At 44.2% G+C, this 21,982-nt stretch overlaps 1 long non-coding RNA gene across 1 annotated transcript in view; it reads right to left on the bottom strand.

Moving 5' to 3' along the window:
• Positions 1 to 8,547: 8,547 nt before the first annotated feature.
• Positions 8,548 to 21,982, bottom strand: part of LOC138569559 (uncharacterized) — a 384,208-nt gene continuing 370,773 nt past the window's right edge. Inside the window, exon 4 of the long non-coding RNA XR_011303262.1 lies at positions 8,548 to 11,252. This is a non-coding gene — a long non-coding RNA (uncharacterized lncRNA). The remainder of the gene's footprint in view (positions 11,253 to 21,982) is intronic.

The following is a 21,982-nucleotide window of genomic DNA, read 5'->3' on the forward strand; positions in this document are numbered from 1 at the left end:
CCGGTGGGGATCGGTGATCGACATCTTAGACCCACAATCTGCACACTTCTTGAACCCAGTCCTGGGTGTCGAAAGGCTTTGAAGATGACGACATTTTCTTCACAGAAAATAGAAGCGCGCCGTTCTCGATAGCGAAGCGATCGGAAAAAGGGAACTGAAGCAACGGGCGCGGCTCAAGCTATTTATACCATCGGTGACGTCGACAGAGTATGGAGTCCGTCGAGGGACAATCGACGCTACGACCTTGAGCACAGCGCCCACTGCCGAGAAAAAATCTTTCCAAAGCAGCGAAGCTGGAGATAACGAATTATCACAAGATGAGGAATAAGTGGGAGGACACAATCCATTAGAAAGAGCCTCACTTTCACGACTTCGATAGCGCAGTGCCAGCCAAGGGGACTGGGCTGGGTCTCCCTCCCCGCCGCCACTCCCCTAGCCCACATCATCTCCCAAGGGGCCCAGGGTGGAAGCAGCTGAGGCTCGCCAGCAACTATGCACTTTTCTGCAACAGAACAGAAGCACCATGAACCTACGTAAACAAAGGCAGCGATGTAGATTAGATTGTAGTACTGAGCAATACAAATGTACCCAATCACAGCTGTAGAGAAAATACATCTGATGTTGCATTGTTGAAAAATACTGACTGTTGAAGCGAGTTGTAAAGCTTCGCTCTACTTTCGTCTGGGCCAGTCCACAGCCACAGGATACTCTATGACTCGAGGACGCTTGGCGTCACTCAACCAAAGCCTGAAAATAAAAGTGCAATGCGAGTAGCGACTCAGCTTGAGTGGTGGGCTTAGTCTGCCATGAGAACAACAACCAGGTGCAATAAAAACGGAATAGCAAAGTCACCACAATAAACACCTTCTGCTACGTTTCCAAAGGTAACCACAGCCTTGCCATGTATTTCTGTGTGTGCTTTAAGATCGCCTAAACCTAAATAATGAGATGCATTAAATCACCACCACCACTTTCCCCCTATATGCAACATGATTCAATAATGAACTTCACACATAATAACCGTTAATGAATTCTCCCAAAATGACACCATCAATGGACAGGGAACAATGTTAAGACCATCTGAGTGATAAATATACATTCTGCAGAAATGCATCCCTCTGTCCGACGATGGACCGTTTCCCACATACATATAGCAACCACTGCCAACGCCAACAGGTCTGGATACCGTTCTTGCATGCATCCTGCTAGCATCTCTGGAAAGGAGCTGCTCAATGGGATTTGCCATACTTCTCAAACAGGTGGTGGCACTCTGAGGTTACACCGCCCTTATGCTTGAAAATGCAGATTGCCACCAGTTTTTCTTTAAGATTCCTTTGTCTTTGTAATATACAGATTGGTCTAATAGGTCTACAGGCTTCCTTTCCCTTGATTCCTTTTAATGATAATTGTCTTTTTTTTCTTAGTGTGATATAGGTATGTAGGTTTTTCCTTCTAGATGGGATCGGGATTGCTCAGGTTTTGGAGCCTCAGCCCAATAGCGTCCTTTTGGCTAAACACATGTTTAAACATATGTGTTGTCTAAGAATGTCTTATTTATTGTATAGGTTTTGTCTCACTGAAAACTGCGTTCACCTTTGGTTTTCCATAGACTGGGCCTTGCAGATGAATACAAAAATGCGCAAATGGTTCAACTTTATTTTATTCAGTGAACTGCTTTAAAGTGAGAATCCATGCAATAAAATCTGTATCTACAGGGTATTATCATTTAGCCTGGCTGAGAAAGTGCTTGGTTCTGGCACAGAACTTTATATTTGGCGCTGTGAATAAATGCAAAGTGAATTACACGCAAAGGTTTCATATGAAGGTCACTCAAGGATACATAGGTATTTAGTAATTTTCTAAATAAACCGAACAAAATGCGACACAAGAGAATCCATACATTGGCACGGCTAACAATTTAAACCTGACACAGGGTTGAGGGGAGCTGGGAGTTATTTAGCTCCTGCTTGTAGCCTTCAAGAGCCTAGTTGGCTTGATACAAACAGGAGATATTGTTGGCTTCCCAGGCGATCTGATGCTGACTAAACACACCTATATGAATTTAATTCTGTGCATGTGGGTAATTTATAAATATACATTAGGGCACATTTAAAGCATGTGGGGCCATAAATAACCCAACAGAGGAGTGATAACACGCTGGATAAAGCCTTTAAGTGAAAAAGACACTATGAAGCTAATCAACGCAAAGGTGCCATTCTGTAGCACAGTACAGTGAATATTTTAATGCTTTCCCTCTGCAAGGCAGTTCAATAAGAGTTAGCAATGAAATGGCAGATGGTTTGGCAGTCAACTAGCTTACTGAGTAGGCTCCATATCCCAGTACAGCCAGGGCAGTGCACGATATTTACAGGGCGATGAAGGCAGCCAGTTTAGCATATTTCATCTGACTAGCTGTGTGCAATAAGAAATTATACTGAACGAATATAGGAGTCTGTGATTTATGTACTGAGGGTGCACACTGTTTCACATGCATGCTTTCCGGTTTATGCAGAAGAATGCTGGAAAATAAAGGCGACAGATTTATAGCATAGCTGACGGCAATAGTGATGTTTTGCACCCAGGTAAACTCCTTCTGAAAAAAGCCTTGGCAGTGCTAACAGTTTTGGCTTTCGTGTGGGGATGGGAAAGGCACTTGCCAGACACTGCCGTAGTGGTATTAACTGCTCATTGATAATAGCAGGTGCACAATGATGTGAGTACCTGGGCATCTAATAGCAGTGCCTGGCAAATACCTAATACTTACAAACAAGCTAAAACAGTTGGCTTTGCCAATGCTTGTTTTAACAGGACTTCCATGAAGGAGACATATTGTGCTTATAAATCGAGTGTCTGAAGGTAGACCTGGTTAAGACATTTTGATTTTAACAGTAACAGGTTTACTGCTCCAATTAAGTCATTTACTCTCAGAAGACTGCTTTGAAAAAACAACTGTCAGGCACTTCAAGCACAAAGTTTTATAGTAAGGTTTGAATAAAGCGAGCTCAAAGAGTTCCCATGATGAGCAGTTTTGGGCGGGGGTGGGGGCCAGGAACTGGGTGGAAATGGCCATGGGGATTAGAATGGCTATGGGCAATTAATGGCTTCAGCAAATAGCCTAACAACACCTATAAGGTGTGTGTCCCTCCCTCATATGCCATTCCTCACTATCAGTATTCTAAGGAAGCCCAAACTACTAAGTACGTCAGAAGTGGACATCAACTTAATAACATTTCGGAAACAGGCCAGCGTCTTCCATTAAACGCTTGTTTTCACTATTGTTGGGGAATGCAAATAGTTTGTTACAGGGATCGTGGCTGCATTGTACCTCTAACTGAATTCTATAAAGATTGCACTGGACCCATAACTCCTGTCTGCGCGCCCTTTGAAGTTTAACGCCTGGAGGAGTTCTGTGGGTCTGGGGCACAGATTTACTTTTCGTTTTTGTTAAGAATTGCAATAAGCGTGGCCAGTGTGCGGCAAGGTTTGGGAGCCCTCTCTGCCGAAGGAGAGGTGCCCCTGTTCTGCAGAAAGCATCGCCCGTAGGCAATATCCTTTTTACGAATTAGTCCCACCCCAGGAGGAGCATCAGTGCTTTGCATGCTTTGAGTGCAAGGCTGCAGCCTGTGGCGTGCCCTGTGACGGAGTCGAGTAAAGTTGCGAGTATCAGCCAGGAACCGCGTTATAAGCACGCTTCGCACGTCTTTATTACTCGCGGGATTACCCGCTTTACATTGCAGTTTGTTTGTTATAAAATAGCATACTAGTAATAAACCCTTTTGAAGTGTTGATGGCTTTAGGCTTCGAATATATTCGATGGAAAGCTTTCAGGAAGACTATGTCATTTCTTTATGCAGAAGAAACCATTATATCGCCATGAATGTCTGATGTAGGTGGGTCCTTTTGTAGTCGGTTTCTGTGTGTTTGCATTCAAAATGCAACACACATACTGCCCTCTTCATTTGACTAACACGGCACTCGCCCTGCTACCCCCTTTCCCCAAGCTATCACCACTCACTGCCGAACCGTGTAGCACGTTTCACCCATAAACACATAGAAAATACAGCAACCTTTTTATTGCAAATCGAGGAAGCACATCTACTTGATTTCAAGTTGAAAAAGCTCGCCTTTTTGTGCATTTTTGGGGACGAGGATGCGCGCCACAAACATTTCAGTGCCACCTACGAGCTCAATTGGCTTTAGGGCTGAGGGCTACTATTGATGTCATCCAAATGGTGCTTAATATTTCACTAAGAGCACATTGAGCCTGCTTGTGTTCTGTACGTGCTGCCCCAATGGAACACTTGAAATGCAAAGCCATCCTTTATTTCAATGAACGGAGTTCCCTAAAGAAAACATGAACAGTAATCTTTTCATTATGTCCAATACAGGCCCTCTCTTTCAAGTCTTCTATTTGTTCTAATGCTGAACGTCCCAATTCGAAGTCCCTTTTTAATGACTGAGTGTGTATGTGGGAGTCTGTGGGGCGGAGGGGGTCAGGTTGGTCTATCATGTGATTTATGCACTTAGCTAGATAAAACACCTATTATTTTAGTCCTTTAAACCAACATATTCACTTCTCAATGGCAAACGTGTGCCTTATCTCCCAAAACCGCCATTACCAGGATCCGATTTAGTTTAGCCTCTTAAAAGGACTCTCACTCATGGTTCAGTGGACTTTAGTGTTGATCCAACACTGGCCCCTCACGCACTGCAAGCGTTTACCTCCTGGCTGGCTCATGGAAACAGCAATTGTTTTATATTTTGTCAGCATGCAGAACCAGGCCATTCATATTAAAGGGTGCACATGAAACACTAAAGATGTTCATAATTGCAGTTTACTATTTCTTACAGTCATATGCTGCCATTGACCCATGTAGGCAAATCTACTATGGGTGGCAGGGCTCTCCCTACTGCCGCCCCCGCTCTGTGGAACACTGTTCCTCGGCGCATTCAGAGTATTACAGACCATTTCTCTTCTTGAAAAGCTGTGAAAACCTTTTTTGTTTAATTCTTAGTTGGAGTGGCTTGCTGATTTTCTCTCTCGGGTTCTGTCTTCTTTATTACTGGTGGTCGGACTCTCATTTTGAGAGCTCTCCGCTCCAGGGTAGCTTTTTTTGGCTGCAGTCGCGCTTTACAAATACCATAACATAACATACAGTGCTCACAATGTTGGCACATAGGAGAACTCCTGTGAAAGAAGGTAACGTGATTTGTCTCATACTTACCACTCTGGTCAAGTGGAAGATTTAGGATTAGATGCCAGGTCACGAGATCAAGAAGCAGATGCTTACTGGTCTCCCTGGAAAACACTACATTTCCCCCAAAGAAGAGTATGAGTTCATATGCCAATACCTCTCATGGGTTTATAGGGTTATTGCCAGGGTGCAGCTGGGATGCAATGTCCCTATACCCAATATCTGTACATTCATCCTTGATATTTGAGGCTACTATCTGGCATGTGGTGCAAGTGCATGGAATTTGATGGCACAACATGCAAATTGATGCAAGTACCTGTGGTTTTGATGGCAATACTTGGCACATGGGCCACCCCTGGCATGTGGCTGGAGTGCATGCCATTTCATGGAACTACAAGCAAATGGATGCGAGTACCTGGGCTTTTGATGGTGATGCCCGCATATGATGCGTGTACCTGGCATTGGACTGGAATACCCAGCATGACTTGTGTACTTGGTGTTTACAGGGAACACCTAGCACGCTTTCTTGGCATTTGAGGGCAATATTAGACATGTGTAGGCATTCCATAAAAATACCTGACAGCGGAGAACATAATTTCACTGTACAAAAAACAGGACCGCTGGCTTTGGCATGCTTGATTATACACCCAGTCCACATTTTGGACCACAGGGAAAAAAACTATTATATTTTACACGATTTATTTCCTTACTATCAAACAATATATGTTTTTGGAATGACTGTAAATAATCCATGTATCTATTATACATTGAAAATGTACAGTTTCAACCTAAAATTGTATATCCTTAAATTAAAAGGCTTTTGAAAAATTACTTTAGTGGTTGGCCCTTCTGTTTCAAGGGGTACACAAAAAGAGGTAATCTATGACCCTATAACAATATTTTCTGTGGACATATTTGTGGCACCAGTTCACCACTGATCTCCTATAAAACGCAATCCAGATAAGCTCAAACAGATTTGTATTGCTTAGAAGCCTACTGCTGCTGCTAGCAACATGGCTAACTTCTACAGCCCATCTCTCATGTCCCTTTGTGACCAATGCACTGGCATTGGTGGTTGCTGCCCAATTGTCTGTCAATCCCAAGTCATATGGTCTTTGTGACTACCATTTTGACCTCCACCCCTGCCATGGCACCGAAACCAACATGAATTTAATGGCGGACTTGCTTCAAACTAAAGACCAAAGCCCTGAACTTGCTTGACCTGTCCACGCCATTCAAAATGGCTGATCACATTATCCCCATTGGACTGCTGAATAACAGGGATTTTGACAGCTTTGAAATGGTGAAGTCTTTCTCATAGGTCACAACCATCAGTTAAAACCATGCCCTTAATTGTCATAGACTACTACAATGAATTGTGGAGTGCAGGCACATGGCTTTCTCAAATCCCTTTGAACATATTTATGGGCTGGTCAGCTCAGTTCCTTAGGAGTGATACCATTGGCATCCATGTGTCATCTGATGCTACAGGCGGGCATGGAGGTTGCCTGTGTTTCAGTGAAAGCATACTTTAGAATCATTGTTGGCTGGCCACTTGCCACCTGTGTGTAATCCTTACATTATGGCTGCAGTCTTCTGACTAATGCTGTGTTGTGAGACATTCTACGTCCCAGAGCTATAATTGTGCATAGGTAATCCCCCTTATAAAGTTTATATTTCTCATTAATTTAGCAGGGGTCCCTGTACATCTAAATTGATGCCAAAGGAATACACCAAAGACAGCTCAGATATGGAGATGCCCTGTGCAGTATACCCCTGTCCATGATAACAAGAACAGATGTAATGTCAGTTTTGGGAATTGAACTATAACTTGTATCCGCACATATAGATATTTAGGGTAATAAAGTAAAACGTGTAAAGTTGTGTTTGACCGTATGTTAAATAATGACTAATCTTGTGTTGTGGGGCATTGTATGTCCCAGAACTATTATGCAGTATGTGCAGGCCTCTTTATGAATTTAAGTCCATGTTTCTCATAAAGTTAGTATGGGTCATTGTACATCTAAATGCAAGGAATACACCAAGCGATGCAGTATACTTCTTTCCATGAGAGAACACATTGATATCATGTAATTACAAGTGTTTTTGGATTAAACGATAACTGTTATAACCCTTTAATGTCACAATATTAAAGTACATGTATAACCTGAGTTGCTACCAACCTATGTTATACCATTACTGATTAATCTGTGCTGTGGCGCATTCTGTGCCCCAGAGCTATTTTTCTGCATAAGTAACATTCCCTTATGACATATCAGTTCATATTTCACAAGGCGTTTGTATGGTTCCCCATACATCGAAAAACCAAAGGAATCAACTATAAACAACTTAGTTACGAAGATACCTTGTAAATACACACCAGGCCCTGGCACCATACCGCATAATTACAAGAGTTTTCAGAATGGGAATATAACTTTCATTCAAACATATAACTATTTAACATTAGTATAATTTAGTAGACAAATATATTAGTTCTAGGAAATTCCTTGCATAACCTGAAATACTAACGCAAAATGTTTTCAAAGTACACACTAATTCCTTTGTTGTGGGACATTTCGTGCCAAAAGGTTCCATGGTGTATTGCATTGCATACAGTGGTCACAGAAGTTGAGAGCGTGGAAGTATGTTTTGCATTCCGGTCTCCCATGATAAACACATGTTAATGTTTGTTTGCCTGTTTTTCTTGGGAACTCTTAGCAATTCCCACTTTTTGCTTTTGTGCCACTTGCTGATGGTCAAAAGTGAAGCCCAGACTCACTTGATTTTCTGGTTCAACCGGGCATTTGGTATTCTCCATTCAATCACTTTATCATTCAGTTCCTATCCCCAGACTGGTGAGAAGAATGTGCTTGTGTAGTTTTGGCACACAGGTCACCCACCCATTGTAGTTTGCGAGACATTCAGTTGATGAAGCTGTCAAAGGGCACAATGTCCAGAAGATTGAAAAAAGGGCAATGGCCACCTGTTGCTTTTTCTTTTGCAGGTGTTCTTGTGTGCAAGGTGGCCAAGGTTGTCCATAGCACTCTTAGCCACATTGGAATGCATTATGCTGTTAAGCTTTTTCTGATCTCCTTTAACTTCTCACTCGTGGTGTGCTGTTGATAGGATAATCTACAGCCTTCCCTTTTTGGGAAGATAGGAGTCAATCAATTTTGGTTACTCAAATCCAAACAAAAAGGGCAGCGATTCCCTGCTTGAAGTTGGCACACTTCCTGGGGCTCCATCAGCTTTCTTCTGCCTAGCTGCACCCATATATGTCAGGACGTTGGACAGAAACTCTTCAACCATCTCCCCAGCTAGAAAGAATCTTTCCCCACCACATTTCTGCCTGTGTTCTCCCATGGCTTCACAAGGTGCTGCACCAAACCCAAGCCTAAACTCATCTGTCTTCGGATCACACCCTTCCTCCCCAATTAAACCTTCGTAAGAAGTGGATAAGGAGTGGCAGGGGTCACAAAACCACTATACCTTTGTGCCGTGCTTGTTTGGTTTATTGGGGAAATAGTGCTCGAGGAATAGCAGCCTCTGAAGCCAACCAACTGCTCGACAAATGTCAGGCCTGACCTAGGAACATAGACTTTCTGAAGCTGTGCCACAATTATAATCCGCACATCCCTGATAGGTATCCACTTGCCTTTTCTGATGTGTGGCTTTGTCATCAGGGCACAGACATCTAATGATGTCCTCAAAGCTTTGGAGATACTCTGCCTGTGAAATATCGATGTTGTGAGTGCTCTGACCATACTTCTGTAGAGGAGGAGCCAAGTACCCCCACTCCAATTGCCCCGCCTACCTTACCTGAAAAGTATGACCCAAAGTATGTGACGTATACTGAACAGATAAACCAGCAAAGAGAAGAGCGTGGACTCTGTGCAGTGCCCATAAGAATACCTATACCTAAGTGAATATGAAAGGTAAAGTACCCAATGAGGAAACCATACGTGCATACAAGACAATATGATGGCCATCTGAACGAGATTCCTGAAGAAGCAGAGAAACTAAATGGCAAAGACGAATGGTGACGTCATACAAAGTTGAATCAACACCAATATAGAAAGATAACGAGACCAGAGAGGCAGATGATTTATAAAGCGCAAAGACGTACCAAGGATAAGTGACATCTTGGGATCAAGATGAAGAAACTTATGCCACAAACCGGATGAAGATATTTAGTTAGTTTAAACGTGTACAGATGCAATGAAACGCAAGCAACAAAGCAATCATGAAACTAGCCACATGCTTCTAAATAGTTAGACCGCGGCAAGCGCCAAATATATATACATATATACCTCTGTAGAAACATATGGACAAGTAAAGGATGGATGTTTCCACTACGCATATAAGCAGTACTGAACAAACAAGAAGGCCTCATTTTAGTGTAGCAGTTAAGAAAAGCAATTGAATTAAATAGAATGGAAGTTCAGCTAAGGAGTTGACTGAGCCAAGAAAGCCAAGGTCTTATCAAACTGGAATTGGCTGGCATTAGATACAATTAACGTGAAAGAACAAAAGCTCCTGTTCAGGAAGGTCAAGCAAAAACAAAAGACGTCAGAGGACTATTGGAAAATAAAATCAAATACACGAAAAGGCTCAATTCATGGTGTCCAGTCACGTGATAGAAGGAAGTTGGACGAACAGGATGATCACACCTACGCACAAAGGCCGGCTGGTGCCCATACTCCTTAAAAATTCTCAGAGAACAGTACAAACTCTAGGCCAACTTCAAAGCACTAATTAACACTGGACCATTGAGGTGATGATGGATGATATGCTAATTGGTGGGAAGCTGATGCTAAAAAGAGCTCACCCGCACCTGGTTGTTCAGTCTGCGTTCTGCTAACATAGGTGGAAAAGTACTGACGGGGGTTAGAAGCCAACCAATTGTAGGGGACCACGTAGTTGGGGTCCTATAGTTTGTGTAGCCAATGAGACTTTGTACATTTAGTGACGTTCATAGTGGCCATTTTGAAACGAGGGCTTAGTTGCCCCACCTGATGTTGACTATCCAATTATTTCTCTCTGTTACTCTATACAGATATGGAACAGATGCTTAGTTATTCACTTAGAACCAATCCCACCTCCCGTTAGGTTTTTGTAGTTTGCCACGTAGGATGACGTTGGTAATGATGCAGGTCAAAACGTTGATGATGACCAGGTTTGGGTACAAAAGCCCAGCTTTTGTATGAAGTACTTAGAGTCAGAGTATAGAGCAATTGCTGATGTTCGTTGTACTCCGTTTTAGATACTTGACATTAAAACAGACAAACTTTGCCAAACTATTTGTGTCGTCTTGATTATTGATGTATGAATAAAATCTGCATCCCCATCCATCTCCAGGGTATTGCTACTCATCTTAAAGGGCTGGACAGAGCCTCCAGTTTACTTCATTGAGAGATTGGTAACGGTAGGAAGGATCAATAGGCCATCTGCATTTCCTTCAATTGCATCCAGCTGCTTCCTCCAGTATTGTTTCTCTGGATTGCTATCATTCCAAATCTTTAATAAAAGCTCAGCCCCACGGTTGGTTTACCTGAGGATTATATAAGGGATTTCTGTGATGACGAAAAGCATAAAGGTCTGTTTAATTCTTTCTCCTCTTTTGTCAAAGGCTCCGCCTGCCAGTTGATGCACAGTGACTGCAGAGGACCTCTGATGGACAGCTGGTGGCTTTGTTGACCGTATTCTTCCATTCTTGCCGAACATCTTTCCTGGCAGCTAGGAAAGGTGACAACCACGGAGCTGGAACCATTCATCCATTCACTCATCTTCCTCTCCTTCGCTGGTGGCTGGCTGCACCCCTTTGAGGTACCCCGAGTGCTCTCGCATCAGGATGCTCATAAGTACGTGTGGTTATCAAAGATCCTGCTGACTCACGATCCTCTTCTAATGAGCTGTACTCCACAGTGGGCACTGGGGGCCGCTCTCATTCTCATTTGACAGAGAGACGCCGGCATTGCCGCTGTCAGAAATAGTAATTAGGACATTCGGAATGGACTCTTCCACAGTCAGGAATCTCCTTTTCCCAACCATTTTTGCCTGCAAAACAAACAAAGCAGCATTGATTAGCAAAGGAGGCTGTTAGCTCTATATAGGATGATCAAGCACCTCCCACTCCAGCACCCCTCAAGCTCCTAGCCTAGACCTACAAGTCTCAACACTTAGTGCCTGAAAACCCCTAAATGCTGTTAGTGCACGGCAAAAGAGTCCCTCTCGTTTGCCTTTTACCTCCAAAAACACACAGGGATACACCAACCCTGCTCTCTCCCTCTGTCAGCAAGCTCAAAACCACCCCTTTGGTTTGCTCTCTCCCGCCAAGGGAGGCGGGGAGAGGCTTACTCTTGCTGTTGATGCATAGGTTTGATGCAGCAGAAATGATATGTTATCTTATCTTATATTTGTATAGCGCCTCCTGCCACAGTGCTTTAGGAAGCCTGGCCCTCGAGCAGACAGTGGTCTGAAAAGTCAAGAGAAAAGAGCATAGCAATGCATGGAGCAGAAATTGTAGTTAAGGCTCTGTATGGTAGCAGAAATGTCTAATATAGAGACGTTGGAAGTCGAAGAGGCAAGGTGTGTACTGAACGATGGTGGAGACTACATGGCAACAGGACCATATTTCTTTGTGGGACTCCGCTATATACTTTGGGGGCACAGTGCCATAGGAGGAATGTAGCAGGAATTAACAGTGTTTGAACCTGTAGAGAAAATGTCTACAGCTGAGGTCTCTGCTACAATTTATGTGCACTGTACATGCATATGGTAGAGTCTTTGTGAAAGTTGGACAGACGTTTTCATTGACTCAGCTGTATGCTATTTAGCGCAGTGCTACATGCAACAAACATGCACATTGACTGATATGCTGTCACATACAAATTAAAGCACAATCGAGTGAAAATGTAATCAAGTGAAGCTAAAAACAAATTCATATACAAAATAAAAATAAATTCACTTACACAAAAACATATTAATCTCAGCCTTTTCAAATAGTTCTCACTGTGGTAGTACTAGTTTACTACAAGTTACCTTTGAGTAATTTATCTGCAAAATTTCACAAATAATTGACGTTCCCCAAAAAAAGGAGGAAATGGCTCAAACTCTTAAAATAACCACACTCTGTAAACCTTGTGCACTATGTAATTTTTCTTACCACAATGCACTGATCAGTCAGGAGCTGCTCATGGCCACCCACCCCGGTGCCCATATAGCCCATGGTGAATATGTGTTGAACCGACTTTAGCTGCCCCGGGCAAACATCTTTAAAATGCATTTTTGGACAATGTTTGCCCCGTTATACAAAAACCAAATGCCAATACATGGTAACTGGCTGGAATTTGGCACTGCAGACTCTTTGGATATGTGTGATAGTATTATTAAAAGAAAAAAGGGCAAGTTGGCAAACCTAAAGGTTCTGGGATTACAGCACGAAATGTGGGACCTATGTAGGTTGTTTGAGTGTTCTGATTTTTTTTATCTCTAAATGTGTTTTACCCTACCTCATTGACACTGCACACGGTAATGTGGTAATGTAAAATCCTTGGGTGTTGGGATGGTATTCTGAAAGGTATAGTTACTAAACCCAAAGGTTCTGAAATAGCAGCACAAACTGGAGGCCCAGGTAGGCATTTTGAGAATTGTGACATTTTATGTCCAGAGGTTTTTAAGCCCCACCGACACCTGAGCGGTTGATGTGCTGACATTTAGAACTGGGGTATCCTAGAATATCTGTGGCAGAATTCTAAAAGTAGACGTTAGCCTAATAGTTCTGGGCTTACAGCACAAAAACAAAGCCTTCGGTAGGCATTTCGAGTGTTCGACCATGGGACATTTTGCATCCCAACAAGTTTTTCACTAACCCACAATACAGTACACAGGGACTCATTACGAGTCCAGCAGTAAAATGGCAGCAATTCCGCCCGACAGAGTTACCATTACCTCCGTGGTGTCCGGCGGACATAATGCTGTGTTACAAGTCTACAGGAGTGTGCACACACTGTTGGCAGCAACAGTAATAATCCTGTCTGGTAGAATTACAGCCGTAAATGGGTTTCTGGTGGAAATTCTGCCCCGAACCGGCAGTATTACCATTACTGCAATCAAGAACGGAGGAATTACCGAACTATAATCCTGCCAAAAATCGGCAGAATTACTGCCATTCGGAAAAAGACTCCTCTTGAAAAGGGGAAGAATATTGGCGGCCATTTTGGAAAACACAATCCATTGACTATGTCAAGTTGCAGCAGCCAACCGAGGAAATTAAGGACATCACCAATGTCAGGGGAGAAATTCAAAACCTGTGTCCTGGAAATGAGGCAGCGCAATCCAAATTTCAGAGGCCGAGCTAACCGTCGAGGCTTATGAGATGGTCGCCAATTCTGATGTATTGTATGGGACCAGAAGCAGGAAGACCACAATGCAGCATAAGTCCTCCATCTGGTCAGAGTTCAGTGACAAGATGGTGTCTGTGGGAACTGTACCCAGGGATGTGGATAACAAAACAAAAAGGTGGAATGACCTGAAGGCCAGGGTGTGCAGTCTTCTTGCACAACACCAAAGGGAGACAGATGCCACAGGGGGAGGCACCATGGCACCCCTGGTCCCGACACCCTAGGAATTCGACCATCCGTACAGTGGGTGTGCGCTCACCTGGGTTTTTAAAAAAAATTTAAAAAAATTGAATGATGGTAGATGAACCTCCGCATAATGTGTGGGGCTAATCAGCACACATGTTCCTATGCTCACTGCACGACATACACATAGACTGTGTACTCTGGGTGGACACAGCCTACAGGCGCAGTCGTCCCTGTCATATTTAGTTGGGATCTGACAAGTGGAGTACACTATGCATCTCAGAAGGGGGAGGGCCAAAACGTTCCTCCTGCCATGCCCAGCCTAATTAACTATCAAAGTCTCCATAGATCCGCCCTGCCTATTTGTTTACCCTCTGCAGATGGTGGCAGCAATTAGCATAATTAACATACTAATAGAGTATACTTCAAACAGGCCCACATGGGGCCTGGCTGCTAGAGGTTAACAAAGGAAAGGAAAACCCCAACAACCTTTGATAGGCACTGTGTCGACCTAAAGCTAGCTCCCACCTCTCAGTATCAAGGGTAGTGACCTGTCATGTCTGGGACAGCTGTTTACCGTAGTCATCCCCGCAGGAGGACCCCACTCAGAAGGTATAAGTATGTGGTTTGGTAGTGACCGAAAGTCTGGTCTCGCCGCAGCTTCAAGGGACACCTGCTGCTTTAGTCAGCTACCACAGAGAGTTCAATTAACCAGAGAGACTCTTTGATGCATAACAGACAGGAAGATGGGTGGGACTTAGTATTACATGTTTTCACCCCTTTACCTTTTCTGTTGCAAAGCACTCTGGTTATGACTTCATGCATACAGGAGATTGTTGGTGGGGACGCATGATTGGTTAATTAAGGTAGGTGTAGCCTACTCCAATCACTGAGGCCCATTTGGCTTTAAAAGGGGGCCCAGACCATCTTTTGGGCAGATCATCTGAAGACCTCGCAAAAAGTAATAAGAAGAACTCATTTGGACCCTGGCTGAATGTACAGTCTTCCATACAGCTTCTGCCAGTGAAGGAAGGCGAGGAATTTTAAAGAGGGAAGCAAGCTCCTTCCCTTAAACATCTCCCAGGCAACAGAGGGAGAAACTGAATCCAAAGGGCCCTCCAGCAGCTTCAGAATCGTTATCCAGCCAGCACACAGCATGTCCTGTGAAAATCCGCAAACAATATTCCTAAGTGCGAAGTGCCAAAGAGTCTCTGAACCAAAGCAAGGACTAGGCAGTTGCCTGCAACACTTTCCTCAGCTTTAGACCGTCCACCTTAAAGGACAACACAAGCAAAGCGAAGAAGCTAGGAGGAGTGCATCGACAAGCATCCACCGACGTGTGCCTTAAAAGGAGTTTTCGAGCCGCAACCGACTGCACCGCTGACTGTTGTCATGCCGCAGTCGCTAACGTCGTGTGAGATGCCTCGACCAGTGCTTCAGACCCAACACCCAGCACTGAGACAACGATTCCTAACCCAGAGCCGCCATGTAGGCCAGCCTGCAGCCATCCATCCAGCCTTGATTGCCAAACTGCCTGCCGCCTGATACCTGCAGCTGTCTCGAGTCTTGAAAGCGCCCTGAAACCGACTCAACCCTGTCGAACACCAAGAACTTCTACAAACACTAGGTACATTGTAGTTCCGTCCTCCTGGTCCTTCTCTGAAGGCCCCTAGTGACATTTCTGACCCATTGCTCCCTTTGTGCTGAAACCAAGTATCCTTGAACTATTGCAATGAATAATTTTACTGACTACCCTCCTGTCAGTACCCACAGTGCATCCCTTTCCCTTCTTGAAACTGTCTGTCCTCTGCATTCCTTATCATGGGTGGGTTGTATTTTGTAGAGTGCTGCAACTGTCTGTTGAATAATAATAAAGTAGATATTATTAAACAACCTTGACTGGACAGTCCCTTTTATCATTGGGTAATAATTGTATCTTCGCTGTGTTGCAACTAACCAACGATCTACGACCTTCCAGCGATAAGCCTGCTGTTCCGTCCACGTTACCAAAATTGGACAAGGAGGTTTATAATTTGCTTGTGTTTCCAATCTCTTCTTTTCCCTTCTGGTGTGGGAATGATAGATTGTTTAGAAACCGATATTCATCCCTGGACCACTGGTGCCCCAGACGTTCATTCGTCACAGGCGGTCAGCATCATCCCCCACCTGACTGGACTGGAGGGAATAGGAGCACCTGAGTGCGGTGCTGGCAACCAACCTGAGCCTGGTAAGTGCAATGTGAAACATCAGACTCACAACATACAGCACAAGGCCTCCACTGCTTGTCAACCTGATGACTATGGGGCTGGCAATAAAATGCACAATGGTTCACATCAATAAGCAGGCCACCTGTCAGCTCACACCAAAGAACAGTTGAGGTGTAGTGAGAGGACAGTGTAAAAAAGTACTGTATGTGTAACATATAAGTAGCCATGTGTACCCTGAATGGACCAACATCTCTCCAGTGCATGGGCATACAGCATCACCCTCACGCACAGAGGCATAGGCAAAAAAGCAATGTAATGTGTCAGAAAGATATATGTGGGGCCTATGACACCCATCCACAAACAACCAAGTCTCATGAAGGGCTTTAGGGATGCTGCACACAACAGTGAACGCCTATTCAATGAAACACTGCATACAGTCTCACTGCCATGATCACACTCCATGGCCACTACACAATCCCACCAGTCCCATGCTATCTACTGCATTCAGGCAGTCAATATGCATTCACCATTTGCATGGTATAAAGCTATCAAGTTCCTGTCATCACAAGTGAAACACCCACACCCTTCCCGATGATAACTGTTTTGGGTGGGTGGGCTATGAACAACAATGTAATGCAAAGCACAAACAACTCCTTTTGCAAATTGCAACTAATGGCAAGTCACTTATATCATCACGGGTAGCCATTGCAGCCAGGAAGAGCAAGAGGGTAGCAGCACAGCAGGCACCTCTGGCACTACTACTTCAACCCCACTGCCACCCACACGCCACACCTACAGGGATGCAGGCCAGAGTCCAGACAGAGAGACAAAAAGGCAGGAATTCTGCTTAAGCCACCACAGTGACCGATGCCTGACAGCAACAGCAGTTGTGCCACCAGCAATGGTGACAGTTATGTCATCGCCAGCTCCGGCAGCAGTGATGCCAAGGCCACCACCACCATCACTACCACCACAGCCATAGCCATATGTGCCTCCACGACAGACACAGTGGCGACCACCAGCACAGCTGCACCTGCCTTTGTGGCTCAAGCCACCAGTGTGCCAATGCTCGGAGGGTGTGGCTTACCGCCATGCTGTAAAGACGCACTCTGCATAGCTCCTTTCTGATCCGTCTTTCATTTGGCCGTTGTGTCGTGCACTTAGCACTGTAGACCCCAGCTGTGACGGAGACTGGTGTGTGAACACCTGGGGTGCCCAACGAGGGGACCCGCACATGGGAACACAGCCAAACAGAGCCACAGTTCAACCCGATCCTTGGTGGGCTCATGCCGGCGGGCAAGTTGGTGGCTCACTGAGGCGATATGCCCCTAGTAAAAAAGAAATCCACTTTTTGGATTGTTTTGGGATTGCTTCTGGCTTGTTTTCAAGCTGCAGATTTTTTTTGGATTTATTTTGGATTTTTTGGGGATTTTTTCAAGCAAGGATTTATTTGTCTTGGGTTGGAGGATTTATTTTGGATTTTTACTGACTTGTTTCTCAGTAAAAACAATCCACTAACACAAATTGGCAGGCAGGCATTTCTAAAGGATTTATTTTGGAGTTTTACTGACTTGTTTCTCAGTAAAAACAATCCACTAACACGAATTGGCAGGCACGCATTTGTACAGGATTTATTTTGGATTTTTTGAAGTAAGGACTGCTTGGTTTTAAAGTGGGGGATTTATTTTGGATTTTTTTTTTAACTTGTTTCTCAATAAAACCAATCCAGCAACACTACACATTTTTACTGCATTTATTTTGGATTCTTTTACAAGCAAGCATACATTGGAAGATTTATTTTTTATTTTTTCCAACTTGTATCTCTGTAAAAACAATCCAGTAACATAGGCACACATTTTTACTGCATTTAAATGTTGGAAACATGATATAAAACGAGTTTTGACGTTGGTTGCCGTTATTTAGCATTTTAATCTCATTAAACCAGACCCTCCAGCTAATAGCGATTTTGCGATCCCGCAAAATGCAGTGAAAAACTGCCGTTTTTGCTAAAAAGCGCAAAAATGGCCGTTTTTGAAAAGAAAAAAAAATACCCAAGTGCCCAGTTTCTCAACTTTTTTTTTGGACTCAATAAATGTCTCACAACTCATCCATTGAGCAAAAAAAAAAAACAGTCCAATCCACAAAGGACATCTGAATGGACGCTTCTTATATGCGCCCATTCAGATGTCCTTTTTCACCCCTTTGCGCACATCAGGGGGCGTTTCTGCTCATTTAAAAGTGCACCCCAAATTGACAAGCAAGATGTGCTTTTAAATGTGCAGAAATTGTAGGCCACCCTATGCGCCCACTTTAAATACATGCACGAGGAGTGGCACTGCTTTATAGGGTCTTTACTGACCCTACTGACTCATGCAAAACTTTAAAAAAAAAAACATTTTTAAGTGTGACAGCTGCTGTCTCACTTGCATTTCTGTTCCCCAAATGGGATAGAAATGTGTTTTTTTGGGTTGCAATTTACAGTGACAGGACCATTAAGGGCCAGTACTGTGAAATGCACAGGGAGCCTGTAGACCATTGTCAGGAGAGCGCTGCCAACACAAACGTATTCAACGTGGCTGGCCAGTGCATCATTTGCGCTTCAGCTCAGCCCTGTGGAAATGCGCAGGTCACCTTTGAGATTAAGGTGGCCTGCTTATTTCCAAAAATGGGTTATCTAAAAACAGCACATATTCTGCTCTATTTTTAGATGCCCCATTTTTTTAGGTCAAAATCTACAGTTTAATTCAAAAATTTAAAAATGGTCACAATATGTGAGCGAAAGGAGTGAGAGGGTGAGTGATGGGTGAGTTGTGGCATGGTAGGCAAGAAAGCAAAGGGAGATCAGAGGGAGAGCAGTGGGTCAGAGGGGGGAGTGGTGGGCAAGAGAGCAGAGCGGATGCAGTGGGGCGGTGGGCCAGAAATCAGAGAGAGAGCGGAGGTACAGAAAGTGGAAGGAACGTGGGCTCAGGGGTAGTAGTGGGCCAAAATCAGAGAGGGGTTGGCCGGAAAGGGGCAGTGAGCTGCAGATTGGGAGAAAGGATGAGGGAAGAGTGTGATATAATTGGAGAAAGGATGAAAGATGCAGAAGTAGCATGCGAGAATTAAGGACTGTATACTGCAGGAGGAATTGGGGAGCTTACGGTGTGAGTTCGGAGTGTGATTTGGAGCTTGGTAGGGACTAGAGAGCGCAAATGTGACTTGGCAGTGTGACAGAGCATGTGAGTATATGTATGACTGAGCGTGAGGTTCAAAAACACAAGTTGTGATGGAGAATTGGTGAGACGTGTGAGGTGTGTTGGGTGAGAGAGGTGTGTGGGTGTTTGCGGAGTTGGGGAACATTTTCAGCATTGCAACTGATAATGATTAATAACTTTAATAATATTAAATAGGCATGCACGTTAAACCAAAAAATGTAGCCAAACCAAATACTGTTCTGCCAAGCCAGAGACATCTAGGACTCTTCCTATTTGATACAAAATATACATATATTGACACCCTGGCTCTCTTGTAGCCTTGCAAACGGCCTCTTTCCTGCAATGTACCAATCTTGCACCCTCCAGTCAATAAAAATTGCGCTGCAAAAATGCCGCCATAAATAAAGGTGTGTGCCGCAAAATGTGCAATTTTATGCCGCAAAATTTGCCACTTCATGCCACAAAATCCTGGAGGGTCTGTTAAACATTACGCAGAGTTTGGGTTTTCTTCATTTTGCATTTTATTGGTGCGAATTACAGGTTCAACTGTACTTAACTAATTTCTCAAGTAGATAATGACTAGTCGCTAACATTCAGGGTATACCAATTTGCAGCAATGGGTAGAAGGAATGCTAACACCTCTGCCATCCCATCTCCCATTGCGCCACATGACTCGCTGGACAGAGGCTGCCTGTCTCCTGTCTGCCACCCGGTACAGCTGTACCCCTCCTCTGTGCCCCTCTGTAACCATTCCCGGCTGTATATCTGTTCTGTTGTTACCTCTGAAAAGTGCTCCGTTATACATCTGTATTGTTGTATACCTCTGTTAAGCGCCCTGCTGTTTCTAGAAGCTCAGTCAGCGCTTAATAAATTTAATAATAATCAAATAGGCTGTAGTCAGACTGCATTCTGTTCCAACGAAATTGGTATGCATTAAATTTGAAAGGATGTTTTGATTTAAAAAATAAGACTATACTAATCTCGTATAACACAGTTACAGTTCTTTTTATTTTAAAAAACATATTTGGCAGAAGTTAACATTTCTTTTACTTAACATCCTGAGTACTTAAGATACATTAATACCACAGTTTTGTGGAGTGCATACATTATAATGGAGAGAAAGAAATACAGCCAGGGGTTAATAGCGCTGCACGATCCAAATGCAACATGCCTGAAGATCCTCTGTCTGTTCTCCCTTGTCTTCTCCCCTTAATTGCACTGGTAAAACTGCAGAATCGCTGCCAGGCCTATTTGCTGTGTCTCAACTGTTAAATGTATCTTACGCACTTACTCTGCCTGTGCAGACTATTATCGTCTCAGAATTTTAAGGGCTCTGAGTGACTGTTGTTTTTTTTCCTATGTTCCCACCCTCCTTGAGCGTTTTGAAACAGTTTCCTGTGTATAGGCACTATATAAATAAACAATACGATACTGATGGGGAGCAGGCGCAAGTGGGTGTTGGTCGCCTGGCCTGGGCCCCACCCACCTGGTGCCTTCCGTGGTTGCTGCTCTTTTTCACCACTTGGCAGGCCCCGCCCACCTGGTGCTTTCCTTCCTGGTTGCCGCTCCTTTTCCCCACTTAGCAAGCCCCGCCCACCTGGTGCCTTCCTGGTTGCCGCTCTTTTTCTCTGCTCAAGGAGCCCTCCTGCCTCTATTCCTTTGCAGGTGGGGAGCAGGTGTAAGTGGATCTAGGTCACCTGACCTAAGCCCTGCCCACCTTCTTAGCTCTGCCTCTTCCTTCCTTCTCTTAACACTTAGATCCAGGTCGTCCCTCGCCTGGGCGCCTGAAGTGAAGGGCATATGAAGAAAAGGGCAATTCCTGTTCAGACCAGGAGGACCAAGGGCCCGAACCCCTTCTCAGACAGCAGCTAAGCATGCACCAACATGTGTTTACTCCCTCTGTCCCCACATGCCGTCCCTACCCCCTCTGGTTCCCCTGTGATGATCCCTTGTGCCCCCCCCTTCTCGCACACAGGTGTTGCCTATTTTGCTTGACTCTTCTATCTTGTTCCCCCTCCCGCATCTCCAGCCTACTTCTGCAGGAGTCTTTCATGAAACAGTCTGGTTTCACCATCACCTTCTTGTGGCCAATGCTGGATTTGACTTTTATGGACTTCATTGATTCACGGTGCGTCACCCTTTATCAACTCTCATGCTGGACTTCCTTTGCATCTTGTACTCATAGTGGCCCTGAATCATGCTGTTCCCATCTTCATCTTGTATCCTGGCTTGCAACATTATGTGTTACTATGGACTTCTGCAATTGTATTCACTCTCCCCTCTTGCTTCTCCACTCGTTTTGACTGATTACTCTTTGTTCTCTCCTCCTCTCTCTTTCTCCCTTTTCCTATCTCCTCTGCTCCTGCCCTTACTTTTTTCTATGCACTTACTCTATCAGAATTGTCCCAGGACCTAGTATGATAGCAACCTCGTCTGTCTCCTCCCCCCTACCCTTACATGTCCCCCCCACTTCCAGTACTATCTGAAATGTCGTCAGGCGTAGTACGATAGTCGTTTCATTTGTTCCTTCCCTCCCTCACCTTTTGTTTTTCTCCGGTTCTACCAGAAATGTCGTTAGGCCTAGTACGGTAGTCGCCTGTATGTTTCCATTTCCTTCCCACTCTCCCCCTCCCTTCCTTATCTATGTCTTAGCTTTTGCACTATCTGAAATATCATCAGGCCTAGTATGATAGTTAATTTCACATCCTTACTGTTCATGGCCTATAAGAATGTCATTGTATTTTCACTTATTACCTCCCTTGCCTTGAAGCGCTTTGAAACACATTGGGCCTCATGTTAGG

This window comes from Ambystoma mexicanum, chromosome 2q (assembly GCF_040938575.1).
Source record: "Ambystoma mexicanum isolate Mex_15411 chromosome 2q, UKY_AmexF1_1, whole genome shotgun sequence".
In the NCBI taxonomy this organism is placed as follows: Eukaryota; Metazoa; Chordata; class Amphibia; order Caudata; family Ambystomatidae; genus Ambystoma; species Ambystoma mexicanum.